The sequence below is a fragment of the Bos indicus genome, chromosome 17, assembly GCF_029378745.1.
Source record: "Bos indicus isolate NIAB-ARS_2022 breed Sahiwal x Tharparkar chromosome 17, NIAB-ARS_B.indTharparkar_mat_pri_1.0, whole genome shotgun sequence".
In the NCBI taxonomy this organism is placed as follows: Eukaryota; Metazoa; Chordata; class Mammalia; order Artiodactyla; family Bovidae; genus Bos; species Bos indicus.
The window spans coordinates 48,116,947-48,136,888 of record NC_091776.1 but is presented as its reverse complement, the minus strand read 5'-3'; the positions used below and the strand labels follow the sequence as shown (position 1 = coordinate 48,136,888).

Here is a 19,942-nt window from a genome sequence, read left to right as displayed (position 1 = left end):
CTAGGTAAGCTGGGCTGAGCACTGAGATAGAGACGGGGTGTGTGTGTGTGTGTGTGTGTGTGTGTGTTTACATCAATGAATAAGGACAGCATCTGCATTTGATAAGAGGTTTGTAAGTTTGATTTAAGAGTAAACTCTAGTTATTAAGTACTTTTAAAAAGAAATCCAGAAGCAGCATTTTTCCCTCCTGCGCAATCAAGTTACAAAGTTCAAAAGTGTTTCTTATGCTTCACCACTCAGTTTTTAGATGACATGTACCCCAGTGTGCGAGCTTCCCTGGTGGCTCAGACAGTAAAAAACCTTCCTGCAATGCAGGAGACCCAGGTTCGATCCCTAGGTTGGGAATATCCCCTGGAGAAGGGAATGGCTATCCACTCCAGTATTCTTGCCTAGGAAATTCCATGGACAGAGGAGCCTGGCAGGCTATGCAGTCTATGGGGTCACAAAGAGTTGGACACGACTGAGCGATTAATACACACCTGGGTGTGCATTGCAGCACTGTTTACAACAGCCAGGACATGGAAGCAACCTAGATGTCCATCAACAGATGAATGGATAAAGGAGATGTAGTGCATATATACAATGGTATATCACTCAGCCATAAAAAAGAATGAATTTGAGTCAGTTATAGTGAGGTGGATGAATGTAGAGCCTGTTATATAGAGTGAAGTAAGTCAGAAAGAGAAAAACAGATATTAATACATTTATATGGGATTTAGGAAAATGATATCGATGAACCTGTGCAGGGAAGGAATGGAGACAGAGATACAGAAAATGGGCTTGTGGACACAGGACGGGAAGGAAAGAGTGGGATGAACAGAGAACGTAGCATCGACACATATACATGGTCATGTGTAAAGCAGATAGCTGGTGAGAAGTTGCTGTATGACACGGGGAGCCCAGCCTGGGGCTCTGTGATGACCTAGAGGGGTGGGGGGAGGGGAGGGAGGCTCCAGAGGGAGGGGATATATGTATACTTAATGCGGATTTGCATCATTGTATAGCAGAAACCAACACAACATTGGAAAGCAATTTTCCTCCAATTAAAAAATAAAAAAGATAGTAACTAGAAAAAAACCTGTTTTTAACTTTGTAAACCACATCTGAGAGACTTGGCACTTCTGCATTATCATGTTTAATTTCTTTTTTTTTTTTTTTTTCTGTTTTGGTTGAGGACAGTAGAAGAAGATTTTCTGGCATTCTTGTTCAGTTGGTTACATTTGTCTAAACTTACGATTGCCAGTTGCTCAGATAGCAAGTGACAAGGCACAATTCTTTAAAGTGTTCAAGTTCCTTAAACCCGAGGCTAAATCCTGAATACAGTATTGAATTCTTTAATATTCTGATGGCTAGCATTGACAGGTGCACATGCGGCATACTTTGGTGTTCGGTTCTTTTTGGACTTCATTTTTCCTTGCAGGTTTATGTGGTAAATTAAAGTAAATTTTGTAAACTTGTATCAGGTTTATGAATAAAGAATCAGTAAAAAAGCAAATGGCCCTTCTGGTTTTCCATACCCAGCCCCTGTCCTTGCTCTGGGCGTGGAGGCATCACTAAAGTATTTGCCAACCACACCTGGTTCTTCTTTGGTGACACAGTAGGGGAGGGAGGCGGGAAAGGAGGGGGGAGTAAGGAGGCGGGGGAGAGAGAATTTTGGAGAATTCCTCTGGCTGGTGGGAGATGCCTGGTGAGGGTGGGGTCTTCCCACCCCTGCTTATCCCCTGGGCAGCCTGTGGCCAACCACTGGCTGTACGAACACACCTCAGGACAACGTCTCTAGTACATTTCAAACTCCAGAGCTGGCGTGGGGAAGCAGGGTCTCCTGAACCCTATGCGTGGGAGGCTGAATAATGGTTCCCAAAGATGTCAGATCCTGATCCTTAGAAACTGTAAATGTCACCTTCTATGGAAAAAGGGTGTAATTAAGCCCAGGATTTGGGGATGAGAGCATCCTGGATTATGGGCCCTGAATGCAGTCCCAGAGTCCTTAACTGGGAGAGGCAGAGGAGGCTGGACATGGACAGAACAGCAGCCCACGTGGAGAGGAGCAGCGGTGTGGCCACAAGCCAGTGAAAGCCGGCTGCACTGCCAAAGCAGTTGGAGCAACTTCTCCCCTGGGGCTCCCAGAGAGAGCATGACTTCAGTCTTTTGGCCTCCAAGACTGTGAGAGAAGGCTGTGTTTTTTTAGAGTCCTTTTTTGTTTTTTAAGAGTTTTATTTATTTGTTTACTTATTTATTGGCTCCACTGTGAGGCATTTGAGATCTTAGTTCCCTTCAGTTCAGTTCAGTTCAGTTGCTCAGTCATGTCCGATTCTTTGCAACTCCATGAACTGCAGCATGCCAGGCTTCCCTGTCCATCACCAACTCCCGGAGCTTGCTCAAACTCATGTACATCGAGTCAGTGATGCCATTCAACCATCTCATCCTCTGTCATCCCCTTTGCCTCCTGCCTTCAATCTTTCCCAGCATCAGGGTCTTTTCCAATGAGTCAGTTCTTTGCATCAGGTGGCCAAAGTATTGGAGTTTCAGCTTCAGCATCAGTCTTTCCAATGATCAAACCCATGCCCCCTGCGTTGGAAGGCAGAGTCTTAACTGCTGGACCACAGGCAAGTCCCAAGGTGTGGTTTTAAGACTCCAAGCCTGTGGTCATTTGTGACAGTGGCCACAGGAATCTAATATACCATCCCGGCCCATCTCTTCCCTTGCCCTGTTCTGCCCTCTCACCCCTCACTCCCTTATTTCTTGGTGGGGGGGGGTTTCATCAATGGATCTCCTACACACAGTGCCTCAGCTATAGGGAATCTGATCTAAGACTTGGTGACTGTCAGTTGGGAAGATACCAGTCTGGTTTCCCAAGGGCAGACCTGGCCCCTGACCATTTTCTTGGCATCTGCTCAGGACAGATGAGCTGAACTGTGTTCTCACAGGAGCTGATGGGGCAGAACTGGTCCTTCTACCTCGATATCCATCTTTCCCTCCATCTCCTTGGCCACTGAATTCTAGCATTAATTCCTCCTCCCCGAGGAGCTGAACCAGAGAAATAGGACAGTCTAGGTGAGCTGACAAGACCTATTCATTCCCTCTTGTTTAAATACAAATGACTGTACATGTCCAATAATTCATTAACTACCACTTTACAATGCTGAAGATTTGAAGGAAGGATCCATTAAAACATTTCCTCTCATAATACATTTCCAGCCAGCTGCACTGTTCCGTGACGGGAAAATGGTTAATATTTCTGACTCTGGGTGTGTACAATCTGGCACTTTTGTGAATTTAATGCCATTTGCTTCTTTTCTGTTTAAATGCTGTACAAATTTAAATCTTATTTAAATATCACCAACATTTGTGGTGAAACGTATGTTCTTCTGATGTTTTTCTTTTTTTTTTTTTTAAGAGTGAGAGCTAAGGATATTAAAATTCCATCCCCCTTCCCTTTAAATTTGGCAAAAAGTCACAGTCAGCAGGAGTATTTGTATCCAATTCTCAAGTTAGGCATTACCTACCTGAGATTAGTGTTAATCTTGGACAAAAATGATACCATTAATAATAACAGTAACAAGAAAAGCAGTGACTGATATTTATTGAATGCTTTCTGTATGCCAGGCACTGGGTTAAGCATCATTCCATTTAATCCTCATGATAAATCTATTAGTAAATGCTATTATCCCATGTTTCAGAGGAGAAACTGAGTTGCCGTGTCCTATGGGCTTGAGGAACATGTAGTGAAGTGACAGTCACTCAGTCGTGTCTGACTCTTCATGACCCCATGTACTGTAGCCCACCAGGCTCCTCTGTCTACAGGATTCTCCAGGCAAGAATACTGGAGTGGGTTGCCATTTCCTTCTCCAAGGGACATGTAACACTGGGCTAATTAATGGGAAGAGAATTTCCCAAGCTTGTGACACTGGTTAATTTATTGGGAGACAACTTTGTCTACCTCAGCGGTGTCTATAAATGTATAATAGACACCTTTCTGCCAAGAGAAAAGTTCTACATGAACACACTGGAGGAGGAAGAGCCAAGGCAGGGAGTATATGCAGGTCCTGAGGCTGACACTCAGGTGGATGGAGGTGCCTGGTGTTGTTATTGTTTATTCAATAATTAGAGTTTGACCCTTTGCAACCCCATGGACTGCAGCATGCCAGGCTTTCCTGTCTTGCACTATCTTCTGGAGTTTGCTCAGATTCATGTCCTTTGGTGATGCTATCTAACCATCTCACCCTCTGTCATCCCCTTCTCCTCCCACCTTCAATCTTTCCCAGCATCAGGGTCTTTTCCAATGAGTCAGTTCTTCACATCAGGTGGCCAAAGTATTAGAGCTTCAGCTTCAGCATCAGTCCTTCCAATGAATATTCAGGGTTGATTTCCTTTAGAATGGACTGGTTTGATCATCTTGATAGCTTGTAGGAAAAGGTTTTTAGAACAACATGAGGGGTGAAGGTTACGAGGGTGAACATTGCTTGGGTCGTTAGGTAACAGGGTGGTGTTTCAGGAATTTCATTCATCAATTTTATGGCTCTAACAGGTCTGGAGTCTATGTGCTGGTAGTTAGCATACAGTCAACTTTTTCCACCTGGTGGGGATTTTAGTAAGGATACGGTTCAAGGAAATGGCTCAAGATATTATCTCTAGCCCTTGAGAAGGAACTAAAGGTCATTGACTTGCTTTATGGATAAACCATTATTATTCTGTCTTGCTTGACTGCTTTCCTTGGTTTCTACATTTTTCTCACTTCTCTGATTAAATTTGTTCTTTGGAGATTGGGGAAAGACTAGGAGACTAAAGCTTTTCTACAAAGAGGCCAGGGATGTGGTGGAGTCTTCCCCCAGGAAGGTCCTGTAGGGTCCTATTTGGTTCCAAGAGCCCTATTTGGATGGAGCATCTGAGGTCCCTTCCATGTCACCACAATGAACCTCTTCTTGAACAGGGATATTTTTCACATTTTTGGAATCATTTATGTTAGATCCTATTTTTCTTCCATTAATAAAACCCTAAATTTAAGTTCCCAAGAAGCTCTGTTATTTTTAACTCAAAACAGAACATTTTTACACAACGCTACATTCTCACTTTCCCTCTTTCCTGGGTCAGAAGGAATAACACATTCAGTGAACGTTCTCTTTTCTTTGTTCTTGAAATTACCCCATGTGGTCTGGGTCACCATTGTTTTCTCACAGTTGCCAATCAGCACTCTGATAGAAAAGAACTTTCATACCAACCCATGCAAGGAGCTCTTGGCCTGTGCCAGCCTTGGCACTGGCAACATCTGGGGATGGATACTTCTTGTTACAAAGGCTGTTTCGGGCATGCTAGCGTGTTTAGCAGCATCCCTGATCTCCAATAACCACATGCCAGTTATGACCATAATATTGTCTCCAGTCATTGTCAAATGCCCCCTGGGCTGAAAAGTCACCCTCAGAGAAGAACTGTCATTTTGAGCACTTCTAAATGATTCCTTTGAGCATCACAAGGCCCTATGTCACAGATTGTACAACTGTGTACAGAGGGGGGTACTCTTTCAATTAAGAAACATTCACATGTTTCTACATTTTGCTTTTTAAAACCATGTGGTAACGAATGTCCTTGTGCACACTCCCTGTGCTGCAGTGCATGCTTGGCTTCAGTGCAAACTGAGAAGCTTGCCCTAGGGAATTCCACTAGGTCCTTCTGCTTTTCCCAGCAGTCCTGGGAGGTTGATGTGATGACACTGATTTGTTTTTTTTTTTCCTGGGTAGAGAACTTTGAGACTCAGGGATGCGAGGGAATGTGGTACATTGTATTCCCAAAGGTGGCCACAATTTCTCACAGCTCACATGCTCTTCCCCATGGGGCCTCACTGTACCCCACAGAAGAGGTGGAATCCAATTCCTCTCCTTGAGTTTGGACTGGTCTTAGTGACTCTCTGGACTTACAGGATGTGACACAAGTGGTAACCTGTGACTTCTGATGCCAGGTCATGAGAAGCCCTCCACCTATGGTTCCTGAAATACTTGCCCTTCAGATGTTCCCCCTCAGAAGTCATGTGCCAATATCCTAGGAAGCCTAGGCCAGGTGGAAGGCCACCTGTGGACTCTCCCATCTACAGCTAACACTGGGCTCCCAGCTAACCACCAGCACCAGTTGCTATGTGCATGGGTGCTCCACCTTGGATGTTGGTCTGGTTCAACCTTCAGTTGGGTCCACCCAGGAGCCACTGATAGCAACCACATGAGGTCATGAAAACCACTCCACTGTGCCAAGTCAACCCACAGAACTGTGGTCTGTTGTGCAGATAACCAGAACAAGAAAGTATGTGTGGAAACCGAGAAACTGGCCTTGAACCAAGATGTGCCTTCCAATTCTTTGTTCTCAGAACCCAGGACCGCCATCAGTGTGGATCCTGTTCTGGTTGTATCACATGCCTAAGAGAGCCTGCTCTCTTGGTTCTCATAGATAATGTCTCAGGAGCACAGAATCTTTGTTCTGGCTTTCCACCCCCAATGTGTTCAGCACGTTGCTTCACCACATCCCACTGTGTCGGAAATTCCAGATTTCCCCTTATATAAATGCTGTCCGGTGCCTTGGTTTCTCATCAGCTCTGCCCCACTGCCCTGTCTGCCTCAGAGCTCGGTTCCTTAGCCTGGCCTCACTGGTTACAACTCTTCATTGAGACTTGTGAAGCCAAAAGATCTAACATTGATACATTCCAGTGTCACGGTCTTTGTAGACCAGGACCTGGGGACTGGAGTCGATGAGAAGGACGCAGGGTACCCAAGTCTCGAGTGAAACAAGGGTGCTTTATTTGCAGAAACGCATGTTTATGTATCTTCATACATGGAAGCTTTAGGCAGTAAAAAAATTGAGCAAAAACAAAGCCAAGCAAATAACAATCTTCAAAGGGCCAGAAAGCATTCCACATCCTGAGTAAGAGGGGTATAACTGAATAGATTACCTTTAAGTAAAAAGTCACTGAAGGGGGTCACTGAAGGGGGTCACTGAAGGGGGTCACTGAAGGGAGTCGCTGAAGGGGGTCGCTGAAGGGGGTCGCTGAAGGGGGTCTATGAAGGGGGTCACTGAAGGGGGTCGCTGAAGGGAGGCGCTGAATGGGGTCGCTGAAGGGGGTCACTGAAGGGGGTCACTAAAGGGGGTTGCTGAAGGGGGTCACTGAAGGGGGTCGATGAAGGGGGTCACTGAAGGGGGTCATTGAAAGGAATCCAAGCAGGTGCCCTTCTCATGATCTCAGTCCTGAGAACTGCATGCAGCTCTGCTTGTTCCTGCTTTCCAGGAACTGATAAGGAATAGAGAGTCCTTGAGAAATGACACACAAAAGAAGAAAATAACATACTGGATCCCTTAAAGTTGAATGTCCCCTGACATTCCAGGCTCTGCATTAACCAACTTACATACATTCACTTACGTCTTATGATAATCTTCTACATAAACAGAGGAGCAGAAAGGGAGGCCTCATTGCTGAAGAGTTGCAAATTAAGAATACAAAATTTCTATATACTTATGGTTACCAAAGGGAAAAAGGAGGGGAACAGATCAATTAGGAACTTGAGGTTAACATGTACACACTGGGCCTCCCTGGTGGCTCAGATGGTAAAGAATCTGCCTGCAATGCAGGAGATCCATGTTTGATCCCTGGGTTGGGAAGATCTCCTGGAGAAGGGAATGGCTACCCACTCCAGTATTCTGGCCTGGAGAATCCCATGGACAGAGGAGCCTGGAGCGCTTCAGTCCACAGGATCGCAAAGAGTCGGACATGACTGAGTGACTAACACCACTGAACTTTTGATATACACACTACTATATATAAAATAGATAACCAACAAGGACTTATTGTATAGCACAGGGAGCTATACTCAAATCTTATAATAACCTACTATGGAAAAGAATCTGAAAAGAATATACATATACATACAAATACACACACATATAAACAAAACTGGATTGCTTTGTTGTATTCCTGAAACTAATATAAGATAGTAAATCAACTATACTTCCATAAAAATTAAAACAAAAAGAATACAAAATTTCTTTTCTTTCTTTTCAAAAAAATTTTTTGAAGTATGGTTTATTTACAATGATTCAGGATTACAGCAAAGTGATTCTATTTTATATATTATATATATGTGTTGTGTGTACATATATATATATATACACACATATGTATTCCTTTTCAGATTCTTTTCCATTATAAGTTAATACAAGATATTGAATATAGTTTCCCATGCTTACAGACTTGTTTATCTGTCTTATATGTAATAGTGTGTATCTGTTAATCCCAAATTCCTACGTGCATACATGCCAAGTCACTTCAGTTGTGTCCGACTCTTTGCGACCCCATAAACTGTAGCCCGCCAGTCCCCTCTGTCCTTGGAATTCTCCAGGCAAGGATACTGGAGTAGGCGGCAATGCCCTGCTGCAGGGGATCTTCCCAACCCAGGGATCAAACCCATGTCTTCTGTGACTCCTGCATTGAAGGTGTATTCTTTACCACTGAGCCATTAATTCCAAATTCTTAGTTTATTCCTAATTTATCCCTGTCCCTACTTTCACCTTTGGTAACTACAAACTTTTTTTTTTTTTAATGTCTGTGGGTCTACTTCTTTTTTTAATAAATAAAAAAAAGAATTTTATAAATAAATTAATTTGTATCATTTAATCTGTGCTGGGTCTTGGAAGAGAGCCCAGGTAAGGGAGGGGCCATCAAGCTTAAGCTGCATTAGCTTCACAGTAGATCTGCCTCTGGGTAAGAATGATTAAAGTTATGACCAACCTAGATAGCATATTCAAAAGTGGAGACATTACTTTGCCAACAAAGGTCTGTCTAGTCAAGGCTATGGTTTTTCCAGTGGTCATGTATGGATGTGAGAGTTGTACTGTGAAGAAAGCTGAGTGCCGAAGAATTGATGCTGTTGAAATATGGTGTTGGAGAAGACTCTTGAGAGTCCCTTGGACTGCAAGGAGATCCAACCAGTCCATTCTAAAGGAGATCAGTCCTAGGTATTCTTTAGAAGGACTGATGCTAAAGCTGAAACTCCAATTCTTTGGCCACCTCATGCAAAGAGTTGACTCATTGGAAAAGACTCTGATACTGGGAGGGATTGGGGGAAGGAGGAGGAGGGGACGACAGAGGATAATATGGCTGGATGGCATCACTGACTCGATGGACGTGAGTTTGGGTGAACTCTGGGAGTTGGTGATGGACAGGGAGGCCTGGCGTGCTGCAATTCATGGGGTCTCAAAGAGTCGGACACAACTGAGCAACTGAACTGAACTGAAGAATGATTATTATCTCCAGTTTACAGATGAGGAAACTGAGGCATAGATTGTTTATTTGCCTTGAAAATATTTATGTAAGCTAGAAAATAACAGAATCAAAACTCTGTCCCTAGAAGACTAACAAGCTGCCAACACCGAGTCACACCCCCTCTAGGCAGTGGTCTTCTAAACAGTGTCCCCAGGCAGTGGTGTGCTAGTAAGTGTAACAACCGGCTCTCTGTGAAATAAAAACAAGCCTTATTTATAGCGTGTGATTTCCATGGCATAAATGCTCCTGATGTTACGCTATCAACCTAAAGTCACTGGATGCAGACTTGAGAAGAGATGAGCGAGGATGAGTCGTGCTAGATTTACAAGCCAACTCCCATGCACCTCTGTCCCCAGCACTCTCCGGTTCATGGGGTCCCACCACCCCCTATTGTCTTGCCACCAGCATTGGATTGGCAATCCCTAAAAGAGAGGACATCACAAGAGGGAGAGAATCAGCGATGCTACCAGACTTCAAACTCAGTTTTCCAGATGAGAGAACTGTCTGAAAGAGGAAGCCTTCAGGGCCATGAAGAATCACATACATTTCCAAGTGTTGCTCAGCCATTAAACTGTAGATACGAGATCTGATCCAAAGGTTTCCCTGGCCCTGGTGTCCTTGCTCATTTCATCATCTCATGCTGTTTTTCCCCCTTAGCCCCATCAGTGCAGTCCTTCCATCCATTTATCAAGAAAGAGCTATTCCAGAGAGAACAGCATTTGTACTGACAGTGAGAAATCGGAGGAGAAATGCTGATGGCAACCTAGATCCTTTGGCAACTTTCTGGTTATAAATGAGAATCAGTAAATACAAACAATGCTTATAAAAACACAGAGCAAGAGCCGGTCTTCTGGGCATGTCATTCATAAACCTCATGCAACCTCACCCTGCGCAAGTGATGAAGTCTGTGGATCAATGTCGCTGCCTTCATTCCCCATAGAATGGCATGGACATGGGAACAGGCCAGCTTCAGGGCAGTGGAGGCCTTGGATGTGAGACTACAAGGGTGGCAGAAGCTCTGGTCCGACTGATGGAGCTCTTGACTCCATCCTCATCACCAAAGAACACAGAAAAGTAAACCAGTGATGTATTTGTGAGTCAAACCAGTGAACTGTCAAGAGCCACGCGTCTAGAAAGACTCTGACCCATCTCTTTCTGGGGTATGTATAGACACACATTCATCATTAATCACACACACACACACACACACACACAGATGAAATATAGATAAAGAGGGGAAATTGGAAGCCTTAAATCTCTAAATGGACAAATGCTTCTTTTGCTACCAGCTGTTGAGTTTTGTTTCCCTCTCTTGCTAAACCTCTCCTTAAATACCTTTATAAAAAATTATTCATGTATTTGACTTTGATGGATCTTAGCTGCGGGACTCAGGCTCTGGAGCACATGGGCTCAGTAGTTGCAGTGTGGGCTTAGTTGCTCTGCAGCATGTAGGATTTTAGTCCCCTGACTAAGGATTGAACCCACGTCCCCTGCACTGCAAGGCAGATTCTTAACCACTGGACCCCCAGGGAAATTCCTAAATACCTTTTAATAGCCCTTGAATACAAACACTGCAGCCCACTTCTGGAAACCACCGCTCCTTTCTTTTCTTTTGGATCACACAACATACTCGACATTGAAGCAGCAGCACAAGTGAACAGGGAGTTGATGGAGGTTTTGTGTTTGGTCCAAGGATCCGTCTTCTATTTATGGTCTCTGGAACTCATGGAACCAAAGCCAGGTCTTGGGAGGACAGAGCCTGTGTCTCACAGCACACTCAATACTCAATAATCACAAAAGAGAAAACACAGCACAGGAGACCAGCAGGTGCTGAGTTCTGCTTTGTGAAAACGAGATAGAGGAGACTGTGAAGATCAGCGCATTGAGAAATGAAATGTTTTGGAAGGTGGTTATTGTCGCTGAGCTCAAGCTCGCTCTGCCATGTCCTGTTCCGGGACTCTGTAAAGTCAGCTGTGCTCTTTCATAGGTTTAGCCAATAAGATGATGAGAAGGCAACTTCCAGGCTGGTGGAGGAAAAGCTGGCTCCTTCCTATTTTCTTCCCAGGAGCCTGTCCTGTCTCCTGTTGGACCTGTGAGCATCACTGTAGCAATGCCTCAGGCCGTAGCAGCTGTGCCTCCTCTGGGGCATCCAGCCCACAGCTCCTTTAACATTTCCAGAACCAGCCTCATCACACCTCTTCAAAGACAAGAGCATTAGCCAGCCAGCATGCCCTCCTCCAAGCTCTGGCTTTACAAATGAACTTATTTGCAAAACAGAAATAGACCGATAGACATAGAGAACATGCTTATGGTTACCAAAAGGGAAAGACAGGCAGGCATAAATTTGGAGTGTGGGTTCAACAGATACACACTAATTTTCAGACTGTGGCCCGCCAAGCTCCTCTGCCCATGGAATTTTCCAGGCAAGAATATTGGAATGCGTTGCCATGCCCTCCTCCAGGGGATCTTCCAGACCCAGGGATCAAACTTGCATCTCTTATGTCTCCTACATTGGCAGGCAGGTTCTTTACCACTAGTGGGGAAGTGGGAAGGCCACTATATATAAAACAGAAGTGGGAGGCTATTTTACATATAAAATTGATAATTAATAAGGACCTATTGTATAGTACAGGTAAGTCTACTCAGTACTCTGTAGTGACCTATATGGGGAAAGAATCTAAAGGAGAGTGAATATTTGTATATGTGTAACTTGGGTTTCCCTTGTGGCTCAGCTGGTAAGGAATCCATTACAATGTGGGATCCCTGGGTTGGGAAGATCCCTTGGAGAAGGGAAAGGCTACCTACTCCACTATCCTGGCCTAGAGAATTCCATGGACTGTATAGTCCATGGGATAGCAAAGAGTCAGACACAACTGAGCGACTCTGACTTCACTTCATAACTGATGCACTTTGCTGCACACCTGAAGCTAACAACACTGTAAAGCAACTATACCCCGATTAGAAAAAAAAACATAGCATCTAAAAAGAGTCATAAGGAGTAGACAAGTCTGCACACAGTCAGGGATGGCTACATCTCTGACCTCCTATCTGGATATTACCTAAAAGCTTTCACTGTTGAGTAAAATTTTCGAAGATGGTTTTTGGGGACACTGAGTCCACTATCTCCCCCAGATTGCTGGCTTTCTGATTAAAAGCATCTTTCCTTTCTACCAAAATTTGTTTCTCTCGAGTGTTGATTTTTGAGCAGCAAGCAGCCAGACCCAAGTTGGGTAATACAGGTAGAGACCTTGTTTCTAGTTCTCATTTTTCTTTTCATTCCTGACACTCCCCACCTCCTTGACTTAAGCATGGCTGTGAGATTTACTCTGGCCAATAAGGCAGGAATGTGTTTTACTTCTGATCAGAAGCATTTAGGAACCAGTGTACGTTCTCTGAGTCCTTTTCCCTGTCTGGGAGTCCCAAGATGCAAGTGCCCCCAGTGGAAGTGGTCTGGGAGGCTGTGGTGTTACTCCATAAAGGATACTTCCCCTGGGGAGCTTCCAGATGCTGTCTCTGAGAGTGAGAGGAAAAGTCAACAGTGAAAACCTGCCGAGTTTCCTGTGCTGTTTGTTATCTCAGCATCATCTAACCTATTCTGACTAATGGCCTGTTCATCCATTGTATCCACTGTGCCGAGAATTGGACCTGGTATATAATAGGTACACAAGACAGAATTGTTGAATGAATAAATAAAAGAGAACCACTTTGCAAGAAAGTCTTAACTGCAGCTAAGATAAAGCACACACTTCCTAACACCACGGTTTTCAACCTTATCAGACATAATACCTCCATTGTTCAATGAATATTTTATAACGCCTTCAAAATTCCAAAGTGGAATTCACAGATAATGTAACCCATCTGCAAGATCTTGTTATTAAGATAAATATATGCCCTAACTGGATATCAAGTAAAATAAAAATTAATTTATAATAGAATGATACACATTTCAACAAGTACCTTCTTAAGTGTAATTCTCTAGGAAATGTAGAGAAGGCAGATTCTCCCTCTTCTCCCCCCCTCAATCGAGCCATCATAAATGCTACAGCTATGAGGGTTCTGGTACAGAAGGTGGAGTGGTTGGTGGGGAAATTTTCCCTGGTAGGCACACTCTTGGTAAAGTTACAAACAAACACAAAATATTCTTTTTTTAAAAAAATTCATTAATTTATTTTCGGCACTGATGGGTCTTTATTACTGTATGTAGGGCTTTTGCTAGTTGCAACGAGCAAGCGTTACTCTCTAGTCATGGTGCTTCTCATTGCAGCGGCTTCTCTTGTTGCAAAGCATGGGCTATAGTCAGTATGCGGGCTTCAGTAGTTGTGGTGTACGAGCTCAGCTGTCCCTTGGCATGTGGGATCTTCCCAGACCAGGGACTGAACCTGTATCCCCTTACTGGCAGGTGGCTCCTTCACCACTCTACCACTAGGGAAGTCCAAGTATTCTTTTGATTTACCCTGAGTTCGCATTACTGAGAAATTCCCGGTTGTGTGTACTAAGCTACTGTACAGATAATAACAGTTCCTCACCCCCTAGTTTGGAGGGACATCTAAAAGTCAAGAATGTATGGAATAATTTTCTATAGTGCAGAGCTGTCCTGGACATTACAGGACATTACTACCTCTGATGTTTGCCTACTAACTATTGGTAAGCCCTGAGTGACTGAACTGAACTGAACTGAACTGAATCCTTATGAACAATAACAAACTACTCTCACAAATGTGCCAAACACCCCTGGATCTCTCTCACAATCCAGGGCTTCAGACTGAATATTTTACCTTGGACCATGCCCAGTCACTGCCACCTGCTGGGTCCATGTCCGGCACTCCATGACCATGATGGATGTGGCTACTTCTACTGTCCTGGTCCCAGTGACCAAAAGGAAGATGTAAGTGGATATAAGGGGGAGAGGACCATCTCTTTTGGGTGCGTGGGCACAGGAGTTAACAACAGTGCATTTTCATTCACCAAGTTCTGGGGATGTGGAGGAATGGGCCAGGTGGAACACTCTGTGCGCCTTATGTTTGGGTGGCAGGAAAAGAAAGAAAAAGAAGCTCCTGGGAACTGCAGAGAAAAAAATACATCTCTCTTCCATGCAAACAGGAACAGGGCAAAGCTTTCCTATTAATGGCCATCCTCTCTCCATCACTCTCATCCTGACCTCCTCCTTTGCGATGTGATTGGCACGAAGCAACCACGAAATGGTCTGTTTACATTCAAGAAGCCATCTCTGTCCCCTTCTCTGGATATCAGGAAGTGGCTGCTTCTGGCCCCTCTATTGGCAGAGGGTGCCCAGGTGTGACCCAGGTCACTGCTCTGAGTTTTTCTTCAGGAAGGAGAGGAGGGGGTACTCTTCAAACCAAGGCATCCATGTGAATGACACCCTCCCCCCAGAGTTCTGCAGTGCACAACCTATTCAAACATACACTGCAACTCCAGAAGGCAGTTCTTGACTTTATAACACCGGAAAACAATATTAAGTCATCCCATCACTGGTCCTTATGCCAAATGCATCATGGACTCTTCTAGGTCAATTTCTTTTCCGGTGATGAGTCCTCCCACGCTAAATGTGCTGGGCATCCCCTGCAGTCATTCTGGCAGCTGCAAAGCACAGGGTTTCTGGGGCTTCTGTGTAGGATATGTTTTGGTTAATATTTACAAGCAAATAGAACTGCCCACTCTTGCTCCTGAAACCATACAGACTTTTTTTTTTTAATCAGTCAACCTTTATGAAATAATGCCATTTGCAGCAAGATGGATGGACCTAGAGATTGTCATAGTGAGTGAAATAAGTCAGACAGAGAAGGAGAAATATCATAAGGTACCCATACATGTGAAATCTAAAAAGAAATGATACAAGTTAACTTATGTACAAAACAGAAATAGACTCACAGACTTTAGAGAACAAACTTATGGTTGGCAGTAGGGGTAAGAATAGTGGGAGGGGATAGTTAGGGAGTTTGGATGGACATACACACACCGCTGTATTGAAAATTGATAACCAACAAGGACCTACTGTACAGCACAGGGAACTCTGCTCAATGTCATGTGGCAGCCTGGATGGCAGGGGAGTTTGGGGGAGAATGGACACATGTATATGTATGGCTGAGTCCCTTTGCTGTCCACCTGAAGCTATCACTACATTGTTAACTGGCTATACTCCAATATAAAATAAAAGTTTGTTTTTTAAAAGAAAAAGAACCATCCTTTGATGTTTAAAAGAGGTGTGGATGCAGAGCATAACAGATGTTGAGGGGCATGGCTCCAGAAGCAAGGGAGTAATCAACGCAAACCAGACCGTTTATACCCTTGAACCAAGGGACTCTCTACCAGTCACCGAACGGGAAGATTTTCTTAGTTTTCCCGATGACTTTTCAGACTTTTAGGGGGAGAAATCCCACTAACATCCCAAAGAGGGCAGCAGTACAGACAGGCAGAGTGGGGACTCTGCACCCACTCACAGATCTGGCATCACAAGCAAGTGCCCTCCCCTCTCTGCTCCTCATCTGAGCTGGTATTCACTTCACAGGGATGGAGAGTCACATGGTGCCCTCATGGCACTTACAGCAGGTCAGGAACACGGTGAAGAGCATACATTTATTAATACTTAAAACTATGAAAACTCAGGCTGATCACCAACAAATCCAGAAGCCTCTGGCATCCCCTATATCTTTACCCCAGGTAAGGCAGCTTTTCCTGAAGTTGAAAGTCTAGCCTGACCCCGTGTTGCTGCAGAATGTATTGATACCTACCTCGCATGCTTGGGCGTCATGTACCATCCGTGTTGTGCTTGGTCATTCAGTCGTGTCTGACTCTTTATGACCCCATGGACTGTAGCCCCACCAGGCTCCTCTGTCCATGGAGATTCTCCAGGCAAGAATACTGGCATGGGTTGTCATGCCCTCCTCCAGGGGATCTTCCCAACGCAGGGATCACACCTGGATCTCCTGCATTGTAGGCGGATTCTTTACTGTCTGAGCCACCAAGGAAGCCCCACGTATCGTCTCCCACACAAAAATGCCATAAGTTCTCCAGGGGTCCTTCCTGCGACCCTGTGTTTGCCTTAGACTGTGTGGCTTCGAGGAAACTTTCTGTGAGTTCATTTCGGCTCTGATTTTGGCAGGTGGGCGTGACTCAGGCTGCTTGTCTCACATCCTGATCTGGTTCTTGGCAGCATTACTGGGTTTGGGAAGATGGCTCAGATCTCAAAGCCTTGGACAGTCTGTTTGAGTGACAGCTGTGATGTCCGCCAGAAGAGGGGAGACCACACTGGTCAGGTTAATGCTCCCCTTCCCCCTGAAGCTGGAGCTCCCCAACCCCCAGTCAGGTCCAGGGAAAGCCTGAGCTGCTTGGTTCGTGCAGACTTTTCTGTCTCCTCTACCATTTGGGGGAGGACCTCTCTAGCCATCACTCACAACTGTACTATTTTCCAAACTCCAGCAATGCTCAATCCACCCACAGAATGACTACCAATCACACATCACCTACAGTTTACAGTTTTGATTAAACTGTTGACCTGCTGTTTTCAACCATTTGTTATGACAAATTTTAAACAAAAAAGAATGAACTCATATAGCAAACACTCATACACCCACCACCAAGCTTCTATCATCAACACAATCTGGACGGGCTTTGTCACACGTCTATCTACTTCTCGGCCTGTAGTCCATTTCCTTTTATGATTCATTTCAAAAGAAGTTGCAAACAATCAGTTTTCCATAAATGCTTCAACCTGCCTGTTAATAACTTCAGTTCAAGAATCAACTTTTTTCGCTTAAACTTTGTACTATTGTCAGAGATGGAAAACTATCATCAGAATGCATAAATAGAATTAATTCCTCTTAAATAAGGATAATGAAAATACTGTAGGGCTAGAAGAAACAAGAATTTGTTCAGAACTTTTACATGATGGAAAGGTTTGTGTGAGTTTTTCCTTCTGGGTAAATCCCAAGGCAGTCGAGTATCACTAGGTTCTGGATCCAGATGTTCCAGGTATTTTACATTATACCAGCTCCTTCATTCACTGGCTGTGTGACCCCGGACAAATCACTTAACCTCTCTATGACTTGGTTTCCTCACCTGTGAAATGGGAGTGGTGAAGGGTTCCAGCTTCAAGCACAGTTTGAAGAGTAAATGAGTTAATATACATGCAGTTCTGAGGCTTCTGCAAGCATACAGCAAACAATAAAACTATCAACCCTGTTTGCCTTAGGGTCTACTCTGATGAGGGTGGCAGAACAGATGCTCAGCAGTGGTGAGGAGTGCCATTCAGATTTCCCTTCAGTGGGAGTCTACCATCGGGAGTGTCATTTGCTGACTCCATCTGCCTGCAGGGCCCCCAGCATCTGCCAGCCAGTGTTCGAACACCGTAATGGAACAAGGATGACCATTTTGACCCAGTGTCAGTTTTCCAGGTCATCTGCTTAATGGCCTGAGAATTTTGAGATTTGCTGCAGGCAGGCTCCTTCTCCTCTTCCTGTTCCTACCCCTCTCCTTTCATAGGGATCAAATCCTCACTGCATTCTGAAGCTCACTCTGCTAACTTCCACTCCTTCCCCACTTTATCCTTCCCTTTGATTAATCTCTTACACATATAGCTCTGTCTGTTTGTAAAGAGGTACACTGATCTTGAGGGTGACCCACATGTTGGGATCTGAAACCTAGAGTCAAGAGAGGAAAGAGGAACCTCTTCCACCCTTTCAACCTCATTTAGAAAATTCACTATTAGTGATTCATTCCTTTGGCTATAGGGCTTATGGTCACTATTAACCACAGAGAGAGTCACACTCAAATCTTTAAAAATTTTTTCACATCATTTTCTGTGTAGTTGTAAATATAACACACACAAATGAATATTAAACACACAAATAGGGCTGCATGAATAATTATGATGCAAATTAGTATACTGCCAAGACAAGAAGTAACTATTTGTATATAAGCACCCTCATAATTTTCTCAGGTGGTACAGTGGTAAAGAACCCAGCCACCAATGCAGTAGATATAAGAGATGCATTTTAATCCCTGGGTTGGAAAGATTTCCTGGAGAAGTTAATGGCAACCCACTCCAGTATTCTTGCCTGGGAAGTTCCATGGACAGAGAAGCCTGGCAGGCTGCAGTCCATGGGGTTGCAAAGAGTTAGACACAACTGTGCTTGGACACACACATCCTCGATGGTATAATAACAATGCTCTGCCTTTTAGTCTTATCAGAGGTGTCTATGTAAGAGGAGAAGAGGGAGGGAAATGCTGACAGAGGAATAGGAGGACCAAGGATGTGCTCTGCCTGCTTCCTGACTCTGCTCAGTATCTCCCTGTTGGCACAGTAAATATGAGGGCCACGCTGCTCAGGTGGACCTGTGACCTTCTATTGAATCACACAGGTGCTAGCTGGATGTACACCTTGTGGTCTGGTAGAGCAAGGGGCAGGCTGGTGCTCCTCCCACTGAAGTGAAGGGATCCAGGATGCATCCCGAAATGAGAAAAGCCAGTGCCCACACAGAGGCCACCCTGGCTGACAGATCATCGAAAATCTCAACTGGATTCTAAGATCATTACTGTCCTCAGTCTCCAGGTCACCCCTGCCACCCCCGGGATTCCTGGGGCCTCTCCATGGCAGAACAAGGAAGGGGTTTCTCTGTCTTGAAAGGAGTCTTGGGAGTGAGATAAATTGGGAGATTAGTATTGACAATATACACTATGTATAAAATTGATAACTAATGAGAACCCACTGTGTAGCACAGGGAACTCTATTCAATGTTCTGTGGTGACCTGAACGGGAAGGAAATCCAAAAAAGAGAGGATATATGTGTATACATAACTGATTCACTTTGCTGTACAGCAGAAAACTGACACAACATTGTAAAGCAACTATATTCCAACAAAAAGTTTTTAAATGACCAAACTGGGTGGTTTATAAACAGCAGACATTTATTTCTGACAGCTCTGGGGATGGAAGTCCAAGATCATGGCTCCATCAGATTTGGTGCCCACTACCTGCTGTGTAGATGAACGTCTTCTCTGTGTCTTCATGTGGTGGAATAGGCCAGGGCACTCTCTGGGTCTCTTTCATAAGGGCACTAATCCCAAAGTAAAGGCCCCATCCACCTGACCTAATCACCCCCAAAGGCCCCACCTCCTGCCACCATCACATTGGGCACCAGGTTTCAACGTATGAATTTTGGGGAGGATACAGACCCTCAGTCTAGAGTACCACCTATGATAAGAGCCTATTTTTTAAAAAATATTGTTTATTTATTTATTTATTTTTGGCTGCCCTGGATCTTCATTGCTGGGTGAAGCCCTTCTCTAGTTTCAGAGAGCAGGGGCTTTTCTCTAGTTGTGGTGCATGGGCTTTTCATTGCAGGGGCTTCCCTTGTTGGGAAGCACAGGTTCTAGGTTCATGGGGTTCAGTAGTTGCAGCACGCAGGCTCAGTAGTTGCAACGTGCAGGCTGTAGGCATGCTGGCTTTAGCAGTTGCAGCACGTGGGCTCAGTAGTTGTGGTGCCTGTTGCTCCATGGTATGTGAAATCTTCCTGGACCAGGATTGAACCTGTGTCCCCTGCATTGGCAGGCAGACTCTTATCCACTGCACCACCAGGCAAGTCCCGATAAGGGTTTCTTAGTGTGTCTTTTCCTCCAGGCAACCTTTGA

At 44.5% G+C, this 19,942-nt stretch overlaps 1 protein-coding gene across 1 annotated transcript in view; it reads right to left on the bottom strand.

Annotated features, from left to right (window-relative positions):
• TMEM132D (transmembrane protein 132D) overlaps positions 1 to 19,942 on the bottom strand; it is an 884,961-nt gene that overhangs the window by 20,391 nt on the left and 844,628 nt on the right. The window lies entirely within an intron of this gene.